Source organism: Phalacrocorax carbo, chromosome 6 (genome assembly GCF_963921805.1).
Source record: "Phalacrocorax carbo chromosome 6, bPhaCar2.1, whole genome shotgun sequence".
In the NCBI taxonomy this organism is placed as follows: domain Eukaryota; kingdom Metazoa; phylum Chordata; class Aves; order Suliformes; family Phalacrocoracidae; genus Phalacrocorax; species Phalacrocorax carbo.
In genome coordinates, this window is record NC_087518.1 from 59,182,560 (window position 1) to 59,205,832 (window position 23,273).

The window sequence follows — 23,273 nt, forward strand, 5'->3', positions numbered from 1 at the left end:
CTCTAATTCTGAGAGGCATGCTTGGCGTAGGCACCTCTTGACATACAGCAGAGGCTTGAGCTGAGGCTGTGTCACCTTGGAATTTTAAAATCTCAGGAGGAATTTGAACCCGAGGTGTTACCTTTTCAAACACGTAGCACTGCCAGGCAGAGACAGACATTCAGTGGGGGAGGTGGAAATACTGTAAGAGAGGCCAGAACTGGGTGGATTTCTGCTTCCAAACTCTTTTGATAGTCTTTGAACTCTTACTGCACAATACTGCTTATATCCAGACTTGCTATCTTGTGTCAAGTCCAAAACTATGTCCCCAGAATGTGAAAGAATGTCTCCAATCCTTCTGTTCTTCTGTCTTAAATATTTCTAAATACTTTATAGATTCTTGTCCAAACCCCACACTTATTCAAAGTTCAGCGAATGTTTATTCTTTGTTACTTTGCTTGAAAAGACTGACTGAATTAATTGGGAAGTCGTGTAGTGCTGTGCAAAATACACAACTAACAGTTTTGATTCTGTAATGAGGTTTTTGGATTAAGCATGCACTGAGAATTTCCTCTTTCATTGTTCACACTAATTCCTAAACCTTCATATGATAAAGATTATGATACATCCATTTTCTAGGAAAGAAAGGAGGTAGCACTAGGAACTGGAACACAGACACTTTCTGAATGTAAATATGGTTTCCTTTGCCCCTGAGTTGAATAATGCATTGCTCAATGATTCATTTGAACCAGAAATCTGACAAACCAAAAATACTAGACTCTGAAAAGCTTTTATGTGCTACTTGAAAGAAAGGATGGAGTCAGACACTTTCTTGGTCTTAGACTTGATGGCATAGAAGAAATTAGAAGTTGAAAGACACTAACAGAAGTACACAAGGAAACACATTTTCTTGCTGCCAGGAAAGAAACAGTCAAATTTTCTTCTGCCTCTTTTGTTATTTTGCCAGTGATCAGCAGTGTAGAGTCCCATTTGAGAAAGGCAGGCAGGGGACCAGCTTTTATTTGTCCCTTTTACCATCTCTTTTTCCTTTGGAACCCATAACATTCATAACTTGCCCTAATTTAATTCTGAAAGAAAGGTCTGTTATTTAAAAAGGAATGTTGCAGATAAAAATGCTGTTAAGTTAAACTGACACTCTAGTTAGTGTCTATAATAGCTCTACGTTTTGCTTTGATCGGTTGGCAAATATGGCTTGTGTTCCAAAGGTTTCCACAGTTGTTGCTCAGCAACTAGTTCCCTTATTAGTTGTTTCTAATTGCCTTCACCCAGCTGGGTTCTCCAGCTCCTTTCAGTTCTGTTCCACCAACTCTTCCAGTTCTCTCTCTGTCAGTACAGAAGTGGAAAGTAACAGATACTGTTAAGTCCAATTGAGATAGAATTAACATTAGATTTTTTTTTGTATCTTAACTTTATGCTTCAGAATAGTAGTTCTAGGTGAATTTTTCTGCAAAAGCTTGCTTTCAGACCCAGGGGTAATTAATATAAGAAAAGATATGCCAAATGTATATTAATTACATCTGTTCTTGTTTTTTTTCCTGCGTAGCATACTTGTGCCAGATAAGTGAACTGACCTATAACACGAAGGCTGGAATATGCAGACAACTATGCAAAAAGCCTTTGGCCAGGAAAGTTACACAGGTCTAACTATATTAGCAAAAATTTTCAGCATAAATCCAGCTTCACAGTCAAAATACCTGTCTGTCCACACTTCGTTTTCTTTTCATTACATTTCCTAATTGCAAAAAATACATTTGAGTTGGATATCCCCAGAGGCTCAACTCCAGCTTTACAAGTATTTTTGTCATTGCTCTTGGAATTATTACAAAAAGTATAATGGCTTTTTGGTTTTGTTTTCTTTCAAGTGTCTTTGACTTGAAGATGAGTGTCCCAATCCTTTACTAATTTCCCTTCAACAGTGCGTTCAGAAGACAGCAAATAAAGGTCAATTGCTTCTGTGCTACTTCAGGTTCAGATATTTTCCTTCTACACTATTAGCTGAGTGCTAAAGTATATACCGCTGAGGCAGATCAAAAGGTTATTTCCATTCCTAAAGAAGCATAAATTCTCTCTAGATCTGAGAGAGGTTGTTGGAAGATTTTTCAATTACAACCTAGATTTATAATTTGAAGGTGTGTGGTTCATAACAAGTTTGAACCTGGGGAACTTGGAATTGAGTTTTAAACCACCTCCTTGTAATTCATTTGCATTTATTTGTAATCTTTATGTAGTTGTGCAACTCTGTTAAAAGGACACATATTCTAATCTTGCTTACACTGGCTATATGACAGCTTAAACTTTATGGAATTAATCTGATGATGGAAAGGAGAAGAAAATCAGGTTCAAGATATACAAGATTTAGACATGTGTGAGACCTGAATCTGTCAGCCTCTGTATCTGCCTCATTAGCAGACATAAAACATACATACATGGATTTTGTTTTCTTCTTAGAATCACAGAATCATTAAGGTTGGAAAAGACCTCTAAGATCATCAAGTCCAACCATCAACCCAACACCCCCAGGCCTCCTAAACCGTGCCCTGAAGTGTCACATCTACACGTTTTTTTGAACACCCCCAGGACAGTGACTCCCCCACCTCTCTGGGCAGCCTGTGCCAGTGCCTGACCGGTCTTCCAGTAAAGAATTTTTCCTTAATATCCAATCTAAACCTCCCCTGACACAACTTGAGGGCATTTCCTCTCACCTTATCACTAGTAACTTGGGAGAAGAGACCAACCCCTACCTCGCTACAACCTCCTTTCAGGTAGTTGTAGAGAGCGATAAGGTCTCCCCTCAGCCTTCTCTTCTCCAGGCTAAACACCCCCAGCTCCCTCAGCTGCTCCTCACAGGACCCTTCATCAGCTTTATTACCCTTCTCTGGACACGCTCCAGCACCAAAATGTCCTACTTGTCCCGAGGGGCCCAAACCTGAGCCCAGCATTCGAGGTGGGGCCTCACCAGTGCTGAGCACAGGGGCCCCATCCCTGCCCGGCTCCTGCTGGCCACACCAGGGCTGACACAAGCCAGGGTGCTGGTGGCCTCCTTGGCCACCTGGGCACATGCTGGCTCATGTTCAGCCAGCTGTCAATCAGCATCCCTGGGTCCTTTTCTGCTGGGGGGCCTTCCAGCCCCTCTGCCCCAGGCCTGGAGTGTTGCCTGGGGTTGTGGTGACCCAAGTGCAGGACCTGGCCCTTGGCTTTGTTAAACCTCATACAATTGGCCTTGCCCCATCAATCCAGCCTGTCCAGATCCCTCTGCAGAGCCTTCCTGCCCTTGAGCAGATCAACACTCCCACCCAACTTGGTGTCAAACTTACTGTGGGTGCACTCAATCCCCTCGTGCAGATCATTGATAAAGGTATCAAACCAGACTGGCCCCAAAACTGAGCCCTTGTGACTGGCCGCCAACTGGGTTTAACTCTGCTCAGCATAACTTTCTGGGCTTGGCCATGCAGCCGATTTTTTACCCAGCGAAGAGTACACCTGTCTAAGCCATAAGCTGCCAGCTTCTCTAGGAGGATGTTGGGGGAGGCAGTGTCAAAGGCTTTGCTAAAGTCCAAGTAGACAACATCCACAGCCTTTTCTTCTTAACAGAGGCGGTCATAATGCATGGGGCTGACCGACTGTCCCATGGCAACCCCCTGGATGAACCTTCCCCAACATCCTCATTTGCCTGGCCCTCAAGTTCCAGAGCCCCCCATATCTGTGTAAGAACATCTGGGAAGGTGAGGGAGGCTGGGAGGGGATACACCTGCCACTCACTTCTTTTGGTCTTTCATTCTTCTCCAGACTTATTCTCTATTAACAGTGTCCTTAGCACAGTGCCTTCAACACCTGGTAGCTGAGCACATGACTGAATAGGTCTGTACCTACAATACAAGGCATACAGGGAAAACAGCCATATTTTGTAAGTTCTTTTGCTAAGAATTCTTGGTTTTGACACAAATTTTGTTTTTAAATCACTGGGCCAAGGCTATTAATTTTTAAGGGCTTGGAAATCTTTATGTGATGCAACTTGCAAAACTCAACCAATTAATTCTCCCATTATTATAGAATATAGTCTTTAAGAACAATCTGACTTAATATACAAAAGAGGACACAGCTAATACCATCACTGGGAATTTCCACTAAGGAATTTTCTCCCCCCATTTTATAAAAATAAAACATTAAACTGAGAAACATTTAAGTAATTTAAGGGTATAAACAGCTCAAATAATTAATTTTTATATGTTTTTAATATTAACTAATTTTAATAACATGATATGACTACAGCAGGGACACTTTTCTATAATAGCAAGCCTTCATAGGAAGGAAGACTGCTGTTAAGATGAACATAACATTTTCCCTTGCTGTTGAGCATTTGGCCTCTTAGATTTTCTAGGAATCTTTTTTAAGGAACGGCATTCAAAGTGAACAAGCAGTCAAGGGAGTGTCGTGTCCGCAGATGGGATGGTGGATGCAATCCAGGTGTTGCTGATTTTGTTAATTTTCAGGACTGTGATCTCCTGAAGTCTCTATCTACAATCTTACATTTCTTTAGACTAAAAAACTGGAAGCAAACATTTCATACATAGGCAAGACAAGGAGGCAAGTCAGAAAATAGGTCAGGCCTGAGGTCATCAAACTCAGCCAGCTGCCCACTATCAACAGGAAGGCAAGCACATGGGCTTCTCTAGCCCAGGATGAGGTCCTGGAGCCTGGTGAAAAAGATTGTCTCAGCTTTAAATCCACAGATTCCCTCAGTTAGCAACCTGCTTACCTGAACTTTGCTTAGGGATTATACCAAATTTTCCCACTGCATTAGTTTAACCCAGATGAGGTTGTACACTCACATTGAAAATATAATAATGCTTGTACCATTCTTTTTTTTTTCTTTTCCTTTCTCCTTCTATATTGCCTACAACATTTCAGCCTGCTTTTGCTTCAGACAGCTTTTATTTTCTTCCATATACGCTTCTTGACTCCAAATCTTTCTTTAAAGGACCCGCTGGAGTAAGTTTTTAAAATTTCTTCTGAATGTTTGTTTATAAAATCCTGTGTAGGTCTACAGAACTCTGTTAACGATTGCCAGCCACTGATGAGAAAACACCTGACATGTATCACTCTGAGGCTTTAATTGTCAAATGAGATTTTAGGTAACAGAAATCAAGGCCACCTGGAACATTTACTTTGCCAGTTAATACCTTAAGAATGAGACACAGCATGGCTCCTCTCTCCAGTTCAGCAGTAGTTCATAAGGGGGGAGGGGGGGGACAGGGAGAGGAAAAGAAGACATTTTCTTTTCCAAAAGGCTTGAGTCCCAGCCAGAAGTTTGTATTCTTTTCTTCTCCTACATGTCTTTTCCACCTTGAAGCGACCAGACTGAAGGTTTGCAGTACTTTACTATGCATGTATTTATCTTTTGGGGGATGTTACTAACAGGAATTTTGTAGCTGTTTGGGACATGTCTGTATGTGGTTTCCATTATGCTTCATGGCTGAATATTTATATTCAGTATTTAGAATATGTGTTTTTTCCCCCCTCTTTTTTGGTATCTTTATGTTTCTAGTAGTAGGCAAGTAACTAGCAGAGTTTTCTGAACTTAAATCAGGTATTGAGAAATGTTTCTGTATGAAAAAGCTATAAAGAAGACCTCTTTATTAATTAGGGATTTAAACACCATTTCCACATTTGAGTTTTCTAACATACTCCTTACTCTTCTATTTCTTTTTTGCTATGTTTATTAACTTCATATATTGAAAGGTAGCATAATCTAACACTGAAATCTGGGGAGGAAGAACCTGGGATGATAATTTTATGTTTCTTCTTGGAACATAATTTTTATCACAATCACTTTACTATAAACTGGTGATACCTTTTTCCCCCTTTTCTCATTAATTTCTTGTGCAAGTTGATTAAAGTTTGTGTAGCTCTTTAGGGTCAGCTGATGGGAGGGGACAGTAGTGGGGGCTGGTGCCTGGAGGTTGCTTATGTGTAACCTGGCTCCTCTTCACTGCGGTTCAGAATTCATACAGTAGCTAGTAGATACCTTAACATTTTAGAGCCTGGTAACCTTAAAGAAATATTGCTGAACATAGTTATAAAAATGTCTGTTCTGCTTCAGAGCTGGGCTTGAGTTCAGGAGTAAGTGGTGAAATAAGCGGAGTTTGCACTGAAGCTACCTTAGATTTATAAGTGGCTCTATATAATCTGTATATAACTTAAAAATTTACAATTACATCAATAGTTATATTTTTAATAGTCTACTATAAGGACAGAGAAGTAGAGCAATAGGCATGCAAAACGCAATGATACAACCTTGAGATATATAACTATTTTTATTAACAGGCTAAAGAAGACAGCTAAGGGCACTGATTAAAATCTAAATTCTAGGTTTTTAATCAGATGAATTTTACTTACTGCTAGCATCCATCAAGTAATTTTTAGTGCAGTCAAAGCTTGAGGTTTGTTTCCTCTATAAAAATATTTTAATTGCATTTACAATACTCTTCAGACTTTGTTTATCTGTACCATACAAAAAATCTGTATTGCCAAGATTACCAACAATATGAGAATAAAGGCATAGCCCATAACTCCCATTTAGTTTTCTGTTGTTGCAGGATGTGCATAATGGTTGTACAGCGTTCTTGGCTGCATCCTGAAACATCCCAGGACTTCTGGGCCAAATACTCACCATATTGTAAATATGTTCAGATCAGTGGAGCATAGTCAGACCAGGATGAATTGATCTTCTGCCAAGAAAGCTCTCTGGAGTAGGAAAGGATTTTAAGAAGTCTTAATTTAACTTTTTCTAGGAACATTAAAAATCTGCTAATGAGGCTTCCCAGGGAACTGGAATAAGATGCTTACAGCCAAAGCTTGCTCTTCCCAACAAAATGATGTTTCCTCCAGTACCAGCTTTTACACTAAGGCTCAATGCTGTTGTTTAAAGGGTCAGCTTTGTAAAGAAGTTTCCTTTCAGTTAGTAAATAACTGAGGTGACCAGTATGCCAGCGGAAGATACGTTGTATTTTTGCACTTCTAGAACATAGGCTGATATCATAGATTCATCCCACTTACTTCAGTTTTCTGTTGTAGAGTGAGGTGCGTGCCTAATGTGACCGCTGAAACGGGATTATTTGATTTAGCTAAAGCAGGAATTCTTGACAGAGGTGCAACGGGAATTCAGAGTATTCTGATCATTTTTTTATTTAAATAAAGTAGAAGTTCTGCATCAACATGTACTAGGTTACAGTCAACTCCAGTATTTCTTATGGTAAATAGGGAATTGTTATATACTAGATATATTAAATATTTGTCAAATTTAATACTACTTTAAGAAGTAATCTATCTTTAGCAGAGACTGCAATGTCACTGGATAGACAAGGTTCTGAAGCACTATTGTTAGTCTTTAATACACAAAGGATTTTACTGGTAAAAGTTGGGCCTCTGTGAGGCCATAGAGGCCAGGTTACATGTAAAATCTTGCTGCTCAGATTTACAAGGTTTTGAGCTAATCAATCTACAGGCACTGGAATGGATTAGTGAACCACACTGGCCAAACAAAGGAGGAAAAAGTTCTTTCAGGCTCGAGGAAAGATAATAGCACTGTAGGAGAAGAACCTTCCATGTCAGCTGCTGCCCCAGGAGTTGGCAAGACCAGCTGTTGCTACTCATTCTTCTTGGAGAAGCAGCTTGATAAATTCAGTTACTGCCACAGAAGATAAATGAGAGTGTCAGCAGGCTTCAGAGAGAGACAAGATCCTTGATGTATCAGCAGTTCAGCTGTGAAGACCATTGTCCTGTGAGCCAGATAAAACATGGTAAGGGGTGAGTAGGAAGTAGGGACTGTTTGGGGTTTTTGTTTGTTTGGGCTTATTTGATAGAAAGGCAGATGGAACTGTTCCCCCTTGGCTGTCCCAAACAGGCTTTGAAGAGAAGAATCATTCCATGTTTTGTAAGGGCTTGGCTGAGAATACTTCAAAAACTTGGAAGGAAGCAGTGTATTTAGAAGGGACCTTAGCAGTTTAGACTTTGTAATTCAGGGAAAACCAGGTCAGTCAGTGGGACTCTGATCAGTTTTACTATTGCTCTGTACTTATTTTGGCTTGCTTTGGAAAGGGGCAGGAGGGGTTCTGATCTCTGCAGAAACTGAAATGTGTTTTGCTTAAGAAAACATAGGGGTTATATCTGATGGCTAATTTCTAGAAGCACTGAATGTGCTGAAGCGTGAGGTACAGAAAAATGCTAGATGTCTAAATGACAAACCATGTTAATCTGTCCTAGAGCTGTAATGTCACAGAAAAATGTTAGCTTTGACACAGGCTAAGATCACTGCACTTTTATAGTAGTCTTTTATCTGTGCTTACCTTTATGCTTTTGTAAAACAATGATTTCCCAGATCCATTCTTTCTCAGTACAGGCTTCCTAAAACAGATTAACAGTAATATATAAAGATTTCAGTCACAAACAACTAGGATTTTTTCCCTCCTCTTTGTATCAAACAATGTGAAACAGAAAGGAAAAGATGCTGTTTTGTTACTTGGCTGTTTTATTTCAGCTGTCTACAAAATGCTTTTACAGTTCTCCCAACCGATAGGCAATGTTCTGGACTGTTAGTAGGCCAGCAAAATTTTTCCTGTGCTTATTCTACAATAACTGTATGAAGTTATATATTTTTCTCTAGCTTTTATGTCTTTCAGGTAATGCAGTCCATGCCTCTATAAAAACATAATTGCTCCTGGCTATAGGGTTTGCTTAGGCTTCCACTTCAGATGGAAAGATCTTATAGTATTTACCCAGTAATAATTTTCTTCAGTTTCTTTCCTTTATTTCTGCTGGTACTTCCTTAGACATCTCCAAGTAATCCCACTACCACTTTAAGGATTTATTATTTTTTAAGTGTGTTTATTACTTTGTTTTTCTCTAGTCATCATGAAGTCAGTGCTAAATTTTAACTCTGATTTCAGTCGTACTTCTCCTTGAGGAGGTCTGTTGTAGTTCCCGAAAGCCCTTTATTTGACAAATGCAGTGTTTTGGGGGCATTTGTGACTAAACTGTAGTCTAAGGAACCTAGCCATATTGTTCCCAGGTAGTAGGCACTGTCAGCTGACTGTTCCTCCCACTGTGGCACACTGCAGTACTGCTTATTAGCGGTAAATTTTCTTAGCTCCAAATCTGCACTGCTTTTCACTTTTTTCTTTTCTTTGTATGGAATGCCTGTCCTATAGTCTTCCTTTAGATGTCCACAGCACTCTCCCCACCTTCAATTTACAGTTAAAAGGTTAGGGCTCGGTCGTGTCAGTACAAGTTTTCTTGCTTCACCGAGTAAAATGTCACAAACTTTAAGTCATAACTTCAAACATTTCACTATAATAAGAAATCACTTCAACCAATACTGCGTTTATAGGGCTTTTGATGACTTGTGATAAATCCAAATGTTATATAGCTAACTTGCATCCTGAGTGACATTTGCAGTTATAATCTTGGCATGTGGACAAAATTGAAAACAAAAATTTATGTGTTTGTAGTCTGTAAATTGCAGCTGGTTGACCCAAGTGGGATCAAAGCTGGCTGAACCCCAAGGAATTGCTGATCACCGGAACTAAACCACTAAAGCAGTACTACAAAAGAATAAGCTTGTATCTCACTGCTGTAAAAAGACAAATAGACCAAAAGGAAATGTTCCACCTTGGTAAGATAAATTCTCTTTACTTAACGTAATGCTGATTGGGAGTCATAACCTCGGTGAGACACTTCTGGGTGTGTACTTCTATAATACACACATTCCACTCGCGATTAAAAGCTCTTGGCACTAGTAAAGAAAACGATCAAGAGAGTATTTATTGCCTAACGACGCTTGTTTGTGCTGCATCTGCTCATAAATACTACCTTGCCTTTCAGTAAAAATTGCGACAGACGATTTTCGAGATAAGTATAGGCGGGTGTACATGGAGAGTTCCTTTCCAGTCTTGTTTGATGAGTCACACAAGGACATGTCGCAGAGTGTAGTGTGGGGACTCAAGAACACCTGGGTGGTTTTTATTTTCTTCCAGTGAACTAGTATAATGTATTCTAGACAGACTAGGGTTTGTCAAATCCATGTGCCCCAGCCCCCCTCATCTTGGGGGACAGGCTGAGAAATAAGGACTAGTTTCATAGCAGCAAAAAGACCATGCAACTATAATAGATGTTGTAGCTACAATTGCTTGATAAAATGCAGCTGAGTCACACCCTCAACACAGACATCTAAGGAAATTGTGTAGTCTGGATGCAGTTTGCTGGCTTTGTCGTGCTGTTCTCTGTCCACCTCTTCCCCTCTCTTTCTTCAGAATTATGTGGTTTGCTGCTTGTTTTGGCAGGATTCTCCATAGTTAGTGGTATGATTTACTCTGGTGGGATTTTTTTTCCCTTTAAGTATTGCAATTGCTGTAGCTGGTCATGTGTGCGCCCTTCCTCAGGACGGCTTTTCTGTGATGGGGTGCAGATAAGGGCAAATTATGACTTAAAAGCCGATCTTCCATTTGGTTGTCTTATACCTCTTCTACTGTATTGGTAATTCAGATTAACTACAGTAGATATATTTACTCTGAAACTAGCTAAATAGTAAGCAGTCATACCTGCTTATATACCAAATAATCATGGGGATTTCATGGTCCTCAGTGTTTTAGAGTCATGAGAGATCGAATAAGATTTTTTGTAACATAATTTTCAGATGAGTCATGTAGCAAATAAAAAAGGAGGTATTCAAGTATCGCACTTCTTAAGGTATTTGAGAGAGCCTGTTGCTGTGGTGGATAAATAGAAAACCAATGAATCAGATGTCTGCTGACCGATTTAGATTACAACAAAAGACAGTCAAAAGGGGTAATCAGAATTTGTCCTGAAATAGAGTTTTGTGGCGGCAATCCAAAACTTAACCAGGCTAACTGTAACAAAAAAGGCCTTAACGTAATCCTGCTGTTGACTTAATACCTAATTTACACTGTTGCCTTTGTCTGTAGTACCTAATGAATTACCTTTTGTGTTCAAGTATCTTCCTGTCAAAAGATTATTCTGTGTAGCCTATGATCACAGCTGCCAAAGCTTACTAATGGTAATACTTTAAAGACTAATATACTTTAATTCTTAAGAAGAATTCTAACAAATAAGATTTGGTGTTATACCACCTTTCCCTTAAGTCTGAATTTCATTTTAAGCCTATGTATATTTTTCCTAAAAGCTTTGACAAAAAGGCAACAGTAATTATACTTGCTATAACTGTTAGCCAGTGATGAGTATGCTGTTACACTGGGATGGATATCAAGAAAGTTGGAACACAGAGATGTGGGCATTTCGACACTACTGCAGATGCCAACTAATGTACTATTTCATAAAATGCTTAATTTAGTAAGGGATGGTGGGGTTTTGGTTTTTTTAACTGTAGGACTGTTCTAAAATGTGATTGCTCTATTAGCTACTCTGTTCCTTTCAGAGTCAGCCTAAAAGTACTGCTGGTCTCTTGCACTCATTTGTTCTTGGGCTCAGATTTGATTTTAACCTGACCAGGTTTTTTTATCTCTGTGCAGTTATGGGCACAGATCATAGCATGGGAGTCTTTCTGTGTCACTTTAAACAAGCTATGCGCTCTGATGTTTTTTCTGTCAGATGGGATCTCTGTTCCCCTGATCAAACTCCTAGCTCCTTTTTGCACTTGTGCAACCTTCAATTCTCCTTTCATTAACGTAGGCCACCAGTATTTTTCCAATAACCCAGATGAAGACTTGAACAAAGCCACTAATACTTCGCTTCCGACACAACATAGGGTGGCATATATCTCATTCAGACTAGCAACAGCCTGATAGCCATAGTGTCTGTTCGCCATTCTGGGATTAGGTGATATCCCAGGGCTTTTTCATCCTACAGTTTGTTTCCAATAAGGCCCTATTTTATGACAGAAGATTTTAGGGGTTTGGTGGTGCAGGGTTAATTAAACCGCTGCGGTTTTTTTTCTACATTGTCTATTGTAAAACCTTACCAAATATTAAGGTACGACTTCATGGCCAGTACTTGTCAATTTACTGTTTTACGTAGACATTGTGAGACTCTTGACCCAGTAGATCTGCTAACACTATTTTTAAAAGTGTGAGCCAGATATTAGACTACTTTGCCATAACTTTTTTTTTAAACTTGCTTGCCATACATTACCTAAACTCAGATCAATGGTTCTGGAGTCAAAAGCCTGTGTTTCTGATAAGGTAACTATAACATAAAGAACATAAAACTTAGTGACCACTTACAATCTGATTTAGGTATCTTTAATAGCTGTTGAAATAAGGTGGCTACTTTGAATGAAAAAGGAAGAATTAATATTTGTTGAAAATGAAGTGGAATGGGGGGAATATGAGTAACAATATTGAATTTACTTTGGTCATGAGAATAAGAGGCTATTCACATGGCTTAACTTTATAATTTTAACTTTAAATACCAAGGTTAGGAGTTTCAGTTTCACCTTATCCCCTTTTCAGTCAGTGGAGATAGAGCAGATCTTACTCTGAATGGCCCTCCAGAGTAGCCCAATTTAAAACTGATGGATGTATGGGGAGACAAAAGAGAGTAATCTCATAAATTAGGGTAAAGTTGAAGTCTAATTAATCTAGATACGCATGTTTGTTTAATCCACTTGTTTATACTGCAATATTGACTTTATTTGTAATGTAAGGCATGGCAGACCAGACCATGGAGTGAAGTATGATTTCTATTCTTTGTGTGCAGCACCACAAACTCAGCTAGACCTGTGAGGCACGTGGAAAAAGTGTGATAAGAATTCAGAAGTTTGGTCTGAAGCCTTCAATATTAGGTGGGTAATCTTCATAAATTACTGAAACTTTAGAGATACTGAAGGTGTTCTAGAGAAGTTTTAATCCTTATCTTCTCCTAGAATGTCCATAGCAATTGGTGAGCAGGCAGAACATAACTTGAAAACGTCTGAAACTAAAATGGATTGGTTCTCCAATCTTAAAATTTGCAGTTTTCAATCTGCTGTCAGGATGAAAATTACATCACTTCAGAAATGGGGGGGAGAGAACAACTGCAAGAGGTTTCAGGAAGTTTGCAGGACACAGGGGAAACAGCTCTTGCTTTGCTTGTGATGACGTGACACTGTGAGCTTGGTCCTGTTGCTGAGGAATTTGTTTAACTCTGGAGTCTTTTCAATTCAGGCAGTGTGGAATACATGCTAGAAGGCTATTTCTTGACTAATGCTGTCAACTGGCTTTAGTCACTGCTATGAAAAGCACTGTGGAAGTACCTGTTGAAATTATTTTGCGAGCAGTTTAGGTAGACTCTTGTTGCAAGCTGCAGTCTGCTACAAGGTCACTTGTTAAACACGGAAGACTATACTGTAACTGGTATGCTTCGTTGCCTAATGATGAGGACAGAAGATGTAGAGAAGACAAGATTTCATTGCCTCCTCAGTCTTTGAATATAGTAAGAAAGGTGAGACAATAGTAAAAAGCAAGGTGAGGTAGAAATGGGGCTTTGGACGTGACTGTGTGTTAAGTGGTGTTTCTAATACTGAATGGGGTTAAGTGTGGCACATCGCATGCAGCCACTGTCTAATGAGCACCGTGGGCATAGGGCAGAGGAGACAAAACTGGAGGACTTGGCAACTGCACAAACCACTAATCAGCTGCTGAACCTGTCACACTGCAGCTCGCATCAGACAGTGTTATTTTAGTGACGAAATGTGGCAAAGCAAGCAAGCTGTTCAAATATTTAAATTACAAATGTCAAGAATTTTTTAAAGTCTCTGCTGACACTGGAAGGGGGCAGGGTCAGTCAGAGAGGTTAGTATGCCTGTAATGCTCATCAGACTTTCCTCTATTTAAAAAATGTGAAGTCTTAAATGTTCTAAATTATTTTTAGGAATACGTAAGAAAATACAGCAACTTAATGATTTTCCAAGTGAAAATAGTAGTATTGCTGAAGTGATACACTAATCCGCAGGTTCCTTTATTTGGAATTAGAAAATAAATTCTTACACCTAGTGTAAATGGTACAAATGTGTACAAAAATGTAAGGCAATAATGGTATTGCCTGTAAGCATGGGAAATTCTGCCTCAGTGGTTAGCTTTTCAAGACCAAACTGAAAATAATAATTTACTTTCCTGGAATGGTGACTCCAGAAAATGGTATCACATGAATGGCCTGGTCAGTGGATCTCTGAACGGAAGAACTGTCAGTTTGAACCCATGGCTTCCTAAATGGGGAATTTTGCAGAACTTCCTCAGAAATGTGCAAGCACGTCCTCATTTAAACATCATCATTCTACTATCAGTGTTCTGTTATCTAAAAGCAATACATCAAAAAATATTTTGAAAGTAGGGAAAGTCTCACAGCTTTATAACACCACCAGATTTAAAAAACATACAATCTAAAGTGATAGGAGGTTATTTTCCCATATAATTATAATATTGATACTCAGATGAATGAAATTCATGTTAATTCCATTATCTTCAGCAGTTATACACTTCACATGAGCTGAAAATTTAATCCAGTATGTTGAATTTTAAATGGCTCTAAAATTTTGAAACTGCTCTGTATTTATGTAACCCTTTGAAGTTCTTGTTATTAAACAGTTCACTTCTTGGCCATTCTTTCTCCTTAGCCTTCTCCAGACTCAACTGTTTCAAACAGTTATAATCAGTGATGCTAATAGATAAGGTAAGAATATAAGGAAAAATACTAAAGATTGTTTAAATCCAAAAGCACTAACCATTTTAGTAAAAGAAATAAGTCTATTTACCTGCAAGTGAACAGCTGGATATTAAATGGAGAAGCTGAAAACTAATTGTGTTAAGAACTTTAGCCTACCACTACATAGAAGATCTGTTCCATAAATATTTCGGAGTAAGGCACTTAGGATGTACAAATGCTGTGCAGCAAGTATTTTGTTTGGCGGATAGATTGGATTGAAGCCCAGACTGATACGATACACAAATGCTGTGTGGAAAGTTTCTATGGTATTTTCTTTAGGGGATAGTCTGGGCAGAAAGCCGAACTGTCAGTAAAGAGCCAATGCCAGCCAAGCCTGGTTCTGTTTTGTTCCCCCACTTTTCTGTGATTTGAGGCTGTCACCTTGATGTAAAGCTTGGAAGGTTCTTTTGGGCTACAAGAATTCCCCTGGCTCAGGCACCCACAGCTTTTACAAACTAGAACAGAATGCTATAAAGACAACAGCACCAAAACTAATTGTCACTGTTCTATTTTCTGTCCCCAGGTCTTTCACAGGGCTAAGCAGCTGTTGGTAAGTGGCACAGGCCTTTCAAAGCACGCAGGAGAGCCTCAGGAGAGGTCTTGAGGAAGCACGCTCCAGAGGCCCGTGTTCTATCTCCTGTTCTCCCACTAATGTTGTGTGACCCCTCTCTGAATAGGTTGCACTGTACCTAGTGCATAGACCTGCCTGAGCAAGTGTTAAACAACCATTTTGAATATAATCACAAGCTTTAGTGCTGCTGGAAGAGATCCTTGCTTCCCCTCATGTCTTGCATGTTGCAAGTGGTGGCAGGAGCCAGAGGAGGAAACAGGCAGCGGAGTTGGGCCAGGCATGCTGCGCCAACAGGTGGAGTGCTATAGGAGGGGACATGAGATGGGGTGATAAAAGGGGAGGCTGTCCTGGTAAGGGGCTGGGCTGCAGGAGAGTCTTGTACTGTCGTAGATGTTGGGAGGCAGCAAGGTAGGTGTGGGAATCCCAGAGCTCCTATTCTGTAACAAAACCACAACCATCTCCACAGTAGTTATATAGTTTGTTGTGAGTCTAGGACAATACCTCCAGCCTTGTGAAGCTCTGTTAACCCGTATCGCTCCCCTGACAGCTCCTAGTGTGCCCTAAAGACCCCATTTACTTCACCAAGACTGTTCAAACTTGACCAGTCCCTCACTGGTTCATTCTTGGAATCTTCTTTGCTGCTACTGCTGGATGTTGCCTTTCATCCTTGAGGCAAGTAATTTTGGCCTAGGTTTCTTCTGGAGTTCTGAATTCTCCTAATATGCTATGGGTTGGTTTTTTTGTTTCTATCACATCACTGTTATGAGTACACTGAGAAGCTAGGTTAGAGTTAGCTCACACATCTCCAGCCATTTGCTGTCTTTATGGCTTACTGGAAAGAAACTAGAAGTTTAAGCATAAATCATTGTCAGCTGCAAGGGTGTTCCTGTTGCACAGAGTAAATAGATTCATAAGAGATGGTTTTATTTGCAGATGTTACTACCAGCTCAGTGCTAATCATACAGTGAATGTGCAGCTCCAGAACGACTTCAGCCAATGTAACTTAGTTCTACCACAGCCCCATTTCCTCACATGCTTTGGCATAGGCATTTGCCTGGTCCATAATGGGAACAGTTTTGAGAGCAAAACTGCCAGAAAACTGATTGTACAAAATAAGTTTTCTACTAGCTTAGCTCTCAGAGCTGGCTCACCATAGATCAGACCATGGTAGCATCACCTTATATTTAAAGTGTACTGCACTAGAGGCACAATTAATGCTAGTGATTACAAGAGAAATAATTGTAGTCTTTCCAGGTGAAAAAAACCAAAGCAATATGTTTCGTAATACCCTCAGTCTCTTTCCTGGCTAGACACATTGACTGATTTGACTCATAGAGCCAGAAAAATTATGGTCTCTTCCAATTGTTTCACTTTCTCTAACTACTCGCCTATCCCATTTGGTTTTAGTCACTCTCCAGTGTCACTTTTAGAAACAATATGGAATAAATGGAGAGTTTAACTTTCTTTTTAGTGTAATAACAGAATAACTTTGGAGTAGGAAAAACATGTCTTCCCTAGTTCAATAATAAATTCAACCTATTTACTACTTGATGTGAAGACCAAGAAACAAATCCTGCTAGCCTAAAAGAAACTGCCTGCAGAAGAGGTGGTTCTCTTAAGTCTACAGAGGCACTCATAATGCCAGCTAGTGCTTTACATTGAAGCTAGACAACCTTAAGATCAGTAAAAAGATGCAGATTTTCCACATTCACTGCAAAGCAGTACATTATATGTAAATATTATGATAGGTTTGACAATGCTTGGGATTGTTCACAAAGAGAAAACGTCTTTATAAGGCAGACTCTATTGCTCAGACACTTCTTTAAGCTGCAAGTTTAAAACCTCTAGGACCGGTCTGGGCTGTTTTCTCTGCAGGACAATAATGGGTGGAATTCTGCCCTACTCCTTAGCCTAGCTTTAGTGACACCTCTTAAATTAATCTCAGATGAAAAAAAAAATTTCTGGCCATACATCTTTGCCCCCTACCTATGCATCTAATGAAACCTGTGTCATTTGGGCAAAGGTGCTATATACAAATAAGGCTTCACAATTTATGGGCAAATTGGTCAAAATGTTGTAGAAGGGCAGACTGTAAAAACAACTTGTGCTGTTGAAAGCTTCATGGTAAATACTGAAATCCTGGAAATGTAATTTAGTAGTAGTCTGTTTTACTTAGCAAGACTAAGCACAGAAGGCTGAGTCCTGAGCTAATAAGGTTCAACAAGTTAGTGAATTAGAGTTGTAATGCCCTACAGCATGCTAGCTGTCTACTGTGGAAAATGTGGTGTTGGTCTAGGGTTTATTAATACCTCTTTTTCCTCATAGTTTACTGTCACTCTTCTCTAAATGGCAGTAATTTGTTCAGTCTTGGGCAGTCTGTATCCTACCAACCAAAGAGGAAGGACATGTTATTGCAATCTCTACTTCCCCCAACCCAGAAAGAGACATTAAGGCCTGGGTATGCTTTGCCACCTTCTCTCTGCTCACTGTTTCCCTACGCTTTGGAAAATGTCCCAGTCTGTGCCCACTCATAGGTGGGTACAGTTAGTTCCTTTTGTATAACTGCTTCTGTTGAACACTCCTTGGCCTCTAAAGAGTTTAGTTTACCCATACAGATGAGCTTGTACCAGTTTATTTTGCAAGGGTTTACACAGTCCAGTTGCATTTGAAGTTGTTTGCTATATCAGGTTCCTATACTGATGAATGTATTGACATAGTAAATGCCATTCTTCTTGGCATGGTCAAGTTTCACTCAAGTTAATTGTGTAACTCTGCTTTTGAAAATGTCTAGAGTGAGTGTGTCATAACATGCCCTGATCACAATGAACTCTTTCAACAGCTTAATTTCTGTTGAAATTACTTATTCTGTCTTTAAATATTGTTTGTGCTAGTATATCTCTGCTAAGATTACGTGTGCTTCATTAGAGTAAGCAGACACAGATCTAATTAATTTCTTCTAGCCACAGTGCAATGAAAAAGGGGGGGGACGATGACACCAAACCCAAAACCTCAACCTATCAATATCTTATCAGCAAGCTTTTTCCATGTCTGTTGAGATGATTATATAGCAGCAAAAGTAAGAATTAAACACAGGAGTCTGAAAGGTCACAAAGCTACACATCTGCAGCATAATGTTATGATGGAAGGGTTAACTGGTCAGAAAAATAAAATGGATATTCTTTACATTTTCAGAAAATTAAGTTTTCTAGACACCTCATTATGCATTTGTCAAGCCTGTGCTAGAAGGTTTCCTTAAAGGAAAATATATGTAACTGCTAAGGGATAGTCCTATGAAAAACATGTGATTCTTTTTATTAAATAGTGCATTTCTTGATTTTTTTTTTATTAAGTTTTCCCCCTCCCCCCTGCATGGCTTTTTGATTTTCTGCTCTCTGTCAGAAATATATTTTACTGTTTGGGTTTTTTGGGTTTGGGTGTTGGTTGAGTGTTTTTCCCCACAAATATCTAAAAGCAGGAGCTGGATACTGCTGTCTTGTGCTTTACCAGAAACATGCTTTACTAATTCCAGTTACTTACATCTGTGGCAGTATAACCCCAATAATAGGATTAACAAGAAGTAGCTGATCACCTAATCTGGTCTGTAGCACTCTTGGTTATTGACTCTTTGCTCAAGACCTAGTAAATTAAGCAAATACATTGCAGAAACCACTGAGCAGGAGATCTCACAAGTCATCCCTATAGGAACTCTTAAAAATATTTACAGGACAAAGCTATATGTGGGATATGGAAAATCCATACTCATTAATTTAACGGTAAATAGGTATTTGTATCCTCTGGGAAAATTGAAGAACTTCAGCTTATGTATTTATTTAGGTAACCTCTCAATATTTTTGTGTTGTTTTGATGAACCTTGTGTTTTGTGCCATACAATTGTCAAGACACTGTTCTATTTCTATGTGTTAAGTTCATGCCAAAATATACCGTTTACTGTGCAGCTAAACCATAAGGGACTTGATAGTTTGAAATTAATTTTTCAGTAACTAGGTAATATGCTAACCTAAGGTCAGCCTAGCCCATCAACAGTCTTTGCCAAAAGGAAATTGCAGAAGAGGCAAAAATATCTGACTTGGACATTATCTAAATTATTTAAGTGCCTAAGAAATCTAATTTTACATAAAATGCCTTGCCATGGGTGAATGTAGTTGCCATCTTGCATTCTTAAGGCATGGCTGGTGACATCTGGTAGCATACTGGTACCAGACAGAATGATGCTTCCTCAAAGTTTAGAAGAACAGTTAGCTTCAAATTCTTCTAATGCCTCTTGGTATATTCCCATGTCACTTTGTCCACATTTATGACAAGCTACTGTTTGTTATCGGAGACCTTGTGAGAGAGGTTTTGAGCTCTTTGAGTAGACCTACAAAAAGATAAAAGTTGTCATGACTGTGTATCTACAAACCTGCAGGTGAACTGCAGCATTGCTTGGGAAAACCATAGAGTTCAGGGAGTTTGGGTCATTCATAAAATCCGACAGAGCAGGAGGAGGGAGCTGCTACCTACGTGGGGTACCAAAGGCTGGTTTATGCAAACACAAGATGATTAGGAACCTTGTCTCCTCAGAACCAACCTTTTGTATTCCTGTGAGAAAATCGGCTGTGCAAGGGCAGCAAGTCTCAAGTGCTGATACAGTGTAGAGACCAAAATTTGGATGTTGGTGCCCAAGCTGTAAGCAAATGAAATTTTTTTTTAATTTGGGGATTTAGAGGGTATTAGAATTTGTTTTAGAATTGGAGAGTGAATGAGTCTGTCTATAGCCATAGGCAGGATTGATTCTGCAGAACTGGAACACATCAGCACCTCTCAGATCTTGAACAGAATTAATAATGTGGGTTTTTTAAAGTATGGTGTTTACATAGTGGTTTCTAGGTGTATGGCAGAAGTGTTCAAACTGTAAGACAGTTTGCTTCTCTTCTCTTCAAAAGTGATTAAGATCTAAAAGAAAGACATGGTAAAGCAGCCAAAGTTCCTTCACTGTAAAAATAGAATCAGATAAACACCGACTGATCTAAATTCTTTTTATAAAATGCAGTTGCATTTTTCTAATGAAACAAATTAGTTGATATCTTGTACTATTAAAAAGAACATAGGCCAAAAACTCTCTTAACCTTAGATATGAATCCACAGAGAATACTTTTGACACTGCTTTCTTGTATTACACCTCTTCAATGATCAGGAAGTAAAGATACTTCCCTCTCGTTCTGCTCTGAGCTTGCCTTTCAGTGCCAGAATTTCCATTTCTCATTTTCTTCTTGTATCGTCACATCACAGAATGAATGGCAAGGGGCTGGCTGCACAAAAAAGGTCAGGAACTTATTAATACCGAAAACACTTTCTTCATGTTTGTGAGTTTAGTAATGCAGTGGAGTAGACTTTGAATAGAGTTACACATGCAGCAGCTCACAATTACTGGGGTACTGTTTCACTAAGGGGAGGGCAGAATGACTATTCTCCAGGAGACTGACAAACCCACTTACTCTGTTACAGACTGTAGAGTTATCTTCTCAGTAAACCATGGCACATCCTTGTGGTTACAGAAATAGCATGACACAATGTTGAGCTGTGCCAGCCAGAGATGTGAAGAGGAACTGGAGCCCTTCTCTCCCACATATGCCTCTTCCTTAAAGATGGGTTGTATATTATTAGAATACACAAATAATATTACAGAATTACATTTTTCTGATTTAATAGAAAACACCACTCTGCTGGGCATAGGAGACTAAAGAGAGTTGTAAACAATGCTCCTGCAATGATACAGTAAGCAATAGCTGTGTCTAACCTTTTCTGGTGACCTTCTCTTTGCAAATTATTTCCCAACAGTTCTCTCTGGATTCTTAACAAAACTTTTGGGTGCATCTACTTTAGCTCTTTTAAAATTATTTTTATCAAGAATGTGCTTTTGAACTGAATCTCCAGTGTTCCCAACTGTTATGCTTTAGTTCATGTTGTCTAGCGATCTCAGGGCACACAAACTGGACTCCTTTCAGATGGAACTAAAGAGCAAGATTTGCCCCTGGATACTCCAGGTCTTTCCAATCACTGAATCACCCTGTAGATATTTTGTCCAGGGGACCAACTGTAGAGGTCCGCTCCTACCTCGCTTGTCATTGCAGTCAAAGCTGCCTTCTATCCATCACTGTCATACTGGCACTAGAGCTGCTCCCTGCAGCGGGTGAATCCCGTTCTCCTCACAGGAGTCTCTTGATCCGTACAGTTTCTTTCTTACTCTCTTGCTCCTGGCTGCCCCGGGATGTACCCTGGGGAGCTTTTCCAGTCTAAGCATGTTCAGTTGCTTTCAGGATGAAGTTCTCTCCTTTCCCAGGCAGCCTTTCTTTATCTAGCCACAGGACTTGTTTCACAGAAGGTACAATATGCCTCTCTCAGAGAATACATAGAAACTTGCAGTGCACACTGATGTTCTTCAGGGACACTGGACATTACACTTGAGAACTAGAACACTGGGAAAAAATGAGATGTCTGTGAACCATGTGGTTTCTGAGAAACTTAAAGAAAGTATTTCTACTGCTGGTTACATGTGTGTTCCTGTCAAGTCGAAAGTGAACTCACAGTGCTCAGGTTTTACTGCCCTGAAGGCACTGGTAGCTTTCTGGCAGTGAATGAAGTTCATGAGCATGGTCAGTAGATGTTCCTGCGTGGGAGAGTGTTTTGGGGCCTATACAGTAGACCGCCAAAAATATGGCGTTACTATAAACTATCTGTGTAACACCCCTGAGCAGAACATTGGGAAGCAATGACTAATATTTCTGCCTATAAAGAAAGGGACTGGAAATCAGTCAGCCTGAAAGGTCAGGAGCAGCTGGCTTTTCTTATACAAACTTCCATAAAATAACATTATATCAGAGGAACCTACTGAGCAACCTAGGTACTTCATGGCACTGAGGAAATGAGTGAGCAGTTGAGAAGAAAAGCACATCTGAAACAGGAGGAATGCACAGTTGGATCCGCTAACACAAGGAGCCAAGCTATTGCTCTTATATATAACTATATGCCTCTTCTGTAAAGTCCAACTCTGTTGGTGTGAAGTCACTGATCAAAAGTGAAACTGGTATAGGGGCTTTTAGTTTGTCCAGAACCCAAGCAAGGAAATAAATTAAGTCAGTAAGTGTTAAGACTGACCCCACTGGGTCCTTTGGGCTCATTTGCATCCTCATCCTTGGTGACGTTGTCTTGGATGCTGTAATAACAGTTTTATCTTGTTTCCTTAAAGAAATTGAAGGATTGATGAAGATATAGTTTTAATTTCTAATTTAGTGTTTAAAATATTAGGATTAAAATGCTTTAAAGGCAATAGCAGAGGCAGGAAGTAGCATGGCACTATAAAAACCATGCTGAAAATGGCAAAGTGCTGAATTGTTAGAACAGTCACAGATATATAATCCCCCTCCCATGTTTAAGTGCTGTTACCTGAAGGGTAATTTCCTGCTTTTCAAATTCCTGGTCAGGGATTGTCTCATTTACTGGTGGGTGTGTCTATTAGTGTGTAGAGATTTAATAGCTTTTTCTCTGTAAATGATAAGTCATGTGCAATTACATTCAAAACTAATCCTGGAAACAACATGGTCCACACTCATTCAACTTTTCCATTGTGTGGCTGCTGGTATCCCTGAAAAACATCAGGGAACGTCATAGGAGCTGTAGCAAGTCCTGCTGACAACAGAACTAAGGTAGAAAAATTTACTGGGGTTTTTCTTAAATATTTAGTATAAAAGAAGATAAACACTTCCCATTGAACTTTGGAAGTTGGCTAGGCATGTTCTTAACCAGTAGCCTTGTGGGTAACTTAAGTATCACCAGGTATTTGGACTGCAGTATTACAGTGGAAAGTATTTGAAGTACAAACTTTTCTAGAACTTAGACAGAGTTCCACAATAATCGTGTCATTCTAGAAGCTGCTTTGTGAACAAAGAATTCCTATTGAGAGAAATTGAGCAGGTTAAAAAAAGTGGGAGAA

At 39.5% G+C, this 23,273-nt stretch overlaps 1 protein-coding gene across 2 annotated transcripts in view; it reads left to right on the forward strand.

Annotated features, from left to right (window-relative positions):
• The window catches only part of SLC44A3 (solute carrier family 44 member 3), a 111,957-nt gene that overhangs the window by 11,866 nt on the left and 76,818 nt on the right, over positions 1-23,273 (forward strand). Inside the window, exon 1 of one of the 2 annotated variants that reach the window (XR_010373491.1) lies at positions 5,285-5,364. The exons of the other annotated variant lie outside the window; for it this stretch is intronic. The gene's annotated coding sequence lies outside the window, so the exon portion shown is untranslated. Of the gene's footprint in view, positions 1-5,284; positions 5,365-23,273 lie in introns of those variants that run through there. 2 annotated transcript variants of the gene reach the window in all.